Source organism: Chrysochloris asiatica, unplaced genomic scaffold (genome assembly GCF_000296735.1).
Source record: "Chrysochloris asiatica unplaced genomic scaffold, ChrAsi1.0 scaffold00075, whole genome shotgun sequence".
Classification (NCBI taxonomy): domain Eukaryota; kingdom Metazoa; phylum Chordata; class Mammalia; order Afrosoricida; family Chrysochloridae; genus Chrysochloris; species Chrysochloris asiatica.
Window position 1 is genome coordinate 5,593,103 of NW_006408593.1, and position 7,562 is coordinate 5,600,664.

The window sequence follows — 7,562 nt, forward strand, 5'->3', positions numbered from 1 at the left end:
GACTCGATGGCACCTGACAACAACAACAAAGTGTGTATCTGCTATACATGAGGCAACAGTCCTTTTAGAATTTAGGCCCTTTTAAAACACTATGTAACTAATGAGTGTACAATTGATTTACGATTCAGTGCAATAATGAAATACTTTGCTTGAACTTCCAAGATATGGATATTAAACCCACTTCTTCAAGTTAAAAACAGAGATAGAGTGGGATGTAAAAAGCAAACTATAACATGCCATATAAATGTTAAATTTTCTTTTCTCTTTGAGCCATAAGCTGTGGTATATAGGGAACCAGCCCACTTCCCTCCTACAAATTCTACCCAACTGCCACTACTGCAAGTATTCTTGTACTCTCCGCATTGCATCTCCTACTATTTCCTGTGCCACTTGCCCAGGTAGGCAGGGGACCTGGCCATCAGCCGAGGCTTAATTTTAAGAAAACTTGCTGGGCATGGAAGTGCATATGTTTGTGTGTGTTTGAAGGTCATGAAACAGGACAAGATTCCATGTTTGCTATGAAAAGGAGGCCCAGAATATAAGGTTAAGTTGGAAGTATGGAGAATGTCAAAGAATGACAATTGGATTTGAAGACACGGGCTGGCTGTACAGAGCATTGCTGTTAGCTACTACGGAATCTGCCCCCGACATATGGCTAGCACATGCACAATGGAGTGAAACACTATTCAGTCCTCCACTATCCCCATGATTGGCTGAGGTTCAGATGGTTATGATCCATAGAATGTTCACTGGCTTTCAAATGTAGCTTGCCATACCTATCTTTCTAGCCCATCTTTGTCTGGAAGTTCTGGTGAAACCTGTTCAGCGTCATAGCAGCACACACGCCTTCACTGAAAGATGAGTGAAAGCTGCACATGGGGTCATTGGTCAGGAAGCAAACCTGAGTCTTGTGTATGAAAGAAGAGAAATCACCCACTAACCCACTGGCCTCCTCTAGGCTCTATAGGAAACCTTGAGATACATAGGGTCCAGAAGCTGACCTCGGAACCATTCACAGAAACAACCGGAAACAGAATTATAACTGTGTTTGAACTTCAGTGGGGAGAGAAACTGAATTTGTTCAGTCAGGAATGGGAAAATCATACCATTGTGAGATTACTTATGCAATCTGTAATAGAGGTGCAGGTGTAGCCAGATGTGCTGCAGACTCTTTGTATATCCTAAAGGACACTTGTCACAAGTGTAGAAACACCAGATCCTTTTGATGATTGGTGAGAAATAACAAGGCTGCCTTCCTAGCCTTAGGAGAAAAACAGAATGATCTTTTCTGATCATTTGGAATAATGTGAAAACTGACTTAAAAGGTTTTTCTTTAAAACATTACTACTAGTGTGATATAAATACATATGGTGTTTCATGGCACAATCCAAATGTGGAACAGTGTTGTAGAGAATGCTCGTTTCCTGAAATGGATTCTGCATAAAGCTATCACTCATGTAACAGAGGAGAATTGCTCCTTGGCAGGTCCTGCAGTGGGGCTCTTTGGAAAAGGGACTCATTGTACCATCTGCTCTTCTGGGACTGCACAAGACTCAAATTAAGTGACAAGAGTGGAAGCAGCTAATGGGGGTATTTAATGGCTTTTCTTCCTTTAACTCAGATGTGTACCCAATTCAAAGTTCTTACTGGGATGCTCACATCCTAATCTCTGGAAGGTTTAGGGGAGGAAGGAGACAGGGACACCCTCATCTATGTTTCTTAGTGTGCTTGGTAAATATCATATCCTGAGGTGAAATGATCTGAAAAACAAATGTGTAAATCATACTGGTGATCACTAAGAAGACATCTGATGACAAACCCACTCAGAAAGAATGAGTCTCAACATTTCATATGAGGAAACAAGATGTCGTAAAAGGACCTAGGACTTAAAGCTTTGTAGATCTGGGTGTACATCCACATTGTACACTATGAGGGAAGTTTGTCTGGTTACCTAAGATGCCAGGACTTCATTTTCTTATCTGTAAACCTGGACAGAGAAACCTCCTTTCCAGGAGCCTCAGGAAAAGGACTGAAAATGAATTGCTGTATCAGCACCTGGGACAGAAGTACTAGCTCATCACTTAAGTTCTCAAGAAATGCTGCTTCCCTTCACATCCCACTATCTCACTAGGGTTGTGTAATATGTACTCATTTATGAGCTATGTTATTGTTGTTATTAGGTGTCATCTAATCAGTCCCAAATCCTACCGACCTGAGGTGACACCACAGAACAAAACTCTCTGCTCGGTCCTATGCTAACCTCAAAATTATGCTTTGTTTGAATCCACTGTATTGTCACTTTTCAGTCCATTTCCTTATGGTTTGCTTCTTACATCCCACTCTACCTGTGTTTAACTTGAAGAACTGGTTTAAATGTTCATATCTTGGAAGTTCAAGCAAAGTATTTTCATTATTGCACTGAATTTGTAAATCAAATGTACAATCATTTCTTATATAATGTTTTAAAGGGGCCCAAATTCTAGAATCACTAATGTTGTCTCATGCATAGCAGAAGGTCTTCCTCTTTTTTGCTGACCCTCCACTATACCAAGCATGATGTCCATCTCCAGGGACTAATCCTTTACGACAGCATGTCTGGTGTATGAGAGACAAAGCCTTATTCTTCTGGCCTCCAAGACACGTTTTGGTTGAACTTCGTCCAGCTCAGAATGGTTTCTTCTCCTGGCTACTTCCAATAATCTCCACCAAAGTAGAATTCAAATGAAATGATTTTTATCCAGTCTTCTTTAGTCACTCTACAACCTTTATATGCATACAAAGTAATTGAAAATACTATGGCTTGGATGATCAAGTGTACCTTAGACCTAGGAGTGAGACTTCTGGATCATTGGAGTCCTGGAGTGGCATTGCGGGTTAATGCATTGGACTGCAAAGATGGTTTGAACTGCAAGGTCTGTAGTTCAAAGTCATCAGCTGCTCCTCAGAAACTCTATACAGGGTTGCTATGGGTTGGAACCAACTTGATGACACTTAGCAACAATTTAGTTCCTCAGGGTGTAGATGTAGGAGGGAGACTTCTGGATCATAGGGTATTTCTATTTGTAGTGCTTTGAGAAGCACCATACTATTTGCCATTGTGGTTGAATCCACCTATAGTGGAGAAGGATTCGAATCTCTCTGAAACCGTACATTGATTGTTTTCTCCTTTTTGATCAGCACCATTTTTGCAGGCAGGGGTGAGATGATATCTCATTGTACTTTTGATTTGCATTTCTGTAATAATTAACGGTCAGAGTCCTGGTGTAGTGCTGTGGGTTAAGGAGCTGGACTGCAAGGTCGGTTGGAACCTCAGTATCGGTGGTTCAAGCTCACCAGCTACTCTTCAGACACCCTATATAGGGTCACTATGAGTGGGAACTGAGTAAGCAGCACTTAACCACTCCAATAATGACTAATGACCAAATTAATCTTTTCCTGTGTTTGTGGACTGCTTGAATAACCTCTCTGTTAAAATGTTTGTTCATACCCTATGTCCATTTTAAAATTAGGGTGTTTTTTTTGTTGTTGTTGTTGAGTTGTTTAAATATCCCATATGTTTTAGAGATTAGACCATTATCCCATAGTTCATTCCCACAGATTATTCTCCAGTCTACAAGTACTCTTCTAATATGTTTTTTTAAAATAATGTTTTTATTGTAAATTGAGTGGAAGTTTACAAGGCAGAGCATCAGCTTTACTTTCAGCAAATCATACACCTTGTTTCATTGTGGCTTAATGCGCCAGGCTGCAAAGCTGTTTGTACTTCAAGGTTGGCAGTTCAAGCTCACCAGCTGCTCCTTGGAAACCCTGTACAGGGTCACTATGGGTCAGAATCGACTCGACAGCATGTGACAACAACAACAATGTAACATCAGTTAACAGTAGTTCACTCTATTCGCTTTAGCTCTTTTTTGTTGTTGTTGTTAAACACTCAGGCATATATAATAATTTACACCACTAAAGGGCACATTCTGCAAGTCTGTCTCCTGGACGCCAGCTCTCAGTCCCTCACTTCTCATGAATCTAGTGTCCTCAGCCGCTCCCTCTCTTCTAATAGATTTTTTATGCACAGCATTATTTCATTTTAGGAGGTTTCAGTTACTTAAATCAGCTTCTGATACTCACACATTTTTAGTCATGTTCAAACTCAGCAGCCACTCCTTGGAAACCCTATACAGGGCTGCTATGAGTCAGAACTGACTCCACGGCACTTAACAACAACAACATATAATCTAGTACTGAAAAAAAATTAGGTCTCCTGGTTTACCCCTATAGTATCTTCTAGGAATTTTATAGTTCTGGCTTTAATATTTAGATCTTTGATCAGCTTGAGTTAGTTCTTGTGTATGGTGTTAATTACGCATCCTGTTTTTTTTTTGTTGTTGTTGTTTTTTCTTTTCTTTTTTTTCCCTCTGCAAATAAACATCCAGTTTCACCAGCAGTATTTATTAAACAGTCTACTGCTTCCATGTTGAGCAGACTTTGACCCCTTGTTGAGAATCAGCTGCCCAGAAATGGATGGATTTATTTCTGGTTTCTTGATTTCATTCCACTGATCTGTGTTCCAGTCATCGAGGCAATACTGAGATTTTTGATTACTATGGTAGTACAGTACACTTCAGAGTCCTAGTATTTCACTGTAAGATAAGCACTTGATTGCTGACCACAAGGTCATCAGTTCAAACCCACCAGTTGTTCCTTAGAAACCCTATACAAAGTCGCTATGAGTCAGAATTGAACCACTTAACAAAAACAGCATTTTGGGAAGAGGAAGTTCGTAAGGCCTCCTATTTTGTTCTTCATCAGTATTGCTTTGGCAATTTGGGGTTCCTTTCCTTGCCATATAAAGTTGGTGATATAATTTCCCATTTTAAAGAATGTTGGAGTCTGGATTAGAATTGAATTATATGTATACATCACTTTGGGTAGTATAAACATTTTCATAATGTTAAGTTTTCTAATCCATGAGCACTGAAGATTTCTCCACTTTTGAAGATTACTTTTAGTATTTTACAGTTTTCATTGTATAGATATTTTACATTCTTGATTAGGTCTTTTATCCTTTTGTGGGCTACTGTAAATATACAAATAGTTTTTAAAGAGCCTCTATTTTGAATGTCAATTATTTCTTCCTACTGTTTAAACATGTTCCCTCCCACATTACTTGGCTTATAGATCTCAACTGCATTGGAACCTCCTCTGTGAAATATTCCTCATACCTATTCTAGCCTCTAGTGAATTGCTTCTTCCCCAAGAGCCTGTGTTGGTTGCTTATGTGCATTTTATTCCTAATTCCATTTTGCTGTATATTAAGGATACATTCCTATTTTCTTCAGGGGATTCCAGTTTCTTTACATGACTTTTTCTTACGAATATCTGCAGAGTTGCTCCTCCTCTACCAAATTCCTGGCCTGATAACAATAATCTGTATTCATTATAGCTTACGATACTCTAGGAAGAGTTCTAATTGCTTTACTTATAAGATATTAATCAATTATCACAACTCAAGGAAATAGACAGCACTATTAATCATTCCATTTTCACAGATGGGGAAATTGAGGCTCTGGGAGGTTTAAGTAAATTGCCAAGGCCACAGCTAAATAGATATAGATTTGGGATGTGAAGTGAAGAACTAGGCAGTGTGTTTTTAGAACTTACACTCTTAGCTCCTAGGTTGGTGACTATTGTAGCTGTGTGCCATTGAGTCAGCTATGACTTGTAACCTCACGAGGTTTCTGAGAGCAGCAAGTGGGTTTGAACTGTTGACCTTGTGGTTACTGGTCCAGTGCTTAGCTACAGTGCCACACCAGGGCTTTATGCTGTTGATAGAGCATGTTGGTTTAGAACCCAGCCATCTCTCTCCCGCCCTGAGGAGTGCAGTTCAGACAACACAGGTAGAGTGTCAGTTCAGAAGCATAACTGAGGGATGTGTCATTCAGAACTTTGTGCATCAGTAGAGGTATTTAAATGAAACTGTCATGTTCCCTCCCACACACAGCGAAAGGATTTGAGTCATCCTTTTAGAAGCAGCAGCATGGGGCTGTGGGTAAACTGCCTCATTCAGCATTAATGTGGATGGCAGCTCCCAACCAAAATCTACATCTCACCACAAATCAAGGTGGGTACCGTCTGTGCTGGGAGACAAATGATGTCAAACATCTGCTGGAAAACATGACTACAGATTGTAACAAGCCCAAGCTTACAAACAAGCACAAGCACAGACACCCCAATTATCTTGGTGTCAGGAGGCTTCTGGATCTCAAATGTATTATTGGAAGGAGGTTATTCTGCAAGACATCAGCCAACACGTCAACTAGGCAAGGTAAGAGGGCTGTACAAAGAGAAAGAGGGAAAAAGACCAAGTCAGGAAGCAGCATGGACTGAAGTTCATTGACCATGTACTAAATACTTTATATGGTATACCCTTCGTTTATGTCACTTAGATAGACACACATATGCATACATACAAACATGTATACTCCTAGACTGTGTAAATCATCAACATGCTTGACTTCTCATAAAAAAGATGGGATGTTTGAGTCTACCCAGAAGTGCCTTGGAAGAAAGTTCTGGCAATCTCCCTCAAAAAAATCAAACGTGGAAAACCCTCTTGGTATAGATTTACTCTGACATACATGGGACACCATGAATTGGAGTTGACTCGACTGCAACTGGTTTGATTTGATACACACACATATGCATATATCTATAGCTATATCTGTCTATCTATCTATCTATCTATCTATCTATCTATCTATCTATCTAGGAGCCTGACAATGTACAGCAATTAATCCATGGGATAAAGGTAAGTCTTTCTGCTCCTGTAAAGATTTAAAGCCTCAGAAATCCTCTACAGGAACAAACTTGACAGCACTTAACAATAACAAAAACATATGAATTATCTGCATTCACACACACACAGATCATGTATTTTTTCCATATAACATACCCACACACATGACTTGCATAGTATGTATAGGAAAGTAAAGCACAAGGGGATTGTATGCTTTAAGAAACAACGGTATAATGTACATGTCATTTGCATGAAAACATTGTGTGTGTGTGTGTATGTTTGTGTGTGTATATATGTATATATACATGCATTATTTAAAAAATTTATAGCCATCATGTCAATTCTGACTTATAGCAACCCTTCATAGTGCTGACAAGACTGTAGCTCTTTATGGGAATGGACAGCCTCATTCTTCTAATGCAGAGTGGCTGGGATTTCGAACCACTGACCATGCAATTAGCAGTCACTCTAATGCTTATCCCACAGCACCACTATGGCTTCATTATATATGTATACCATATACTCCAGAACATTTAATTGTGCTCATGAGAAATCTGTACATGAACCAAGAGACAGTTGTTTAAACAGAACATGGGAACACTGAATGGTTTAAAATTAAGAAAGTTGTGCAACAGGGTTGTATTCTTTTGCCATACTTATTCAACCTCTATGCTGAACAAATAATCCTAGAAGCTGGGTTCTATAAAGAAAAACATGGATTAGAGGAAGACTCATTAACAATCTGTGATATGCAAATGATACAACCTTG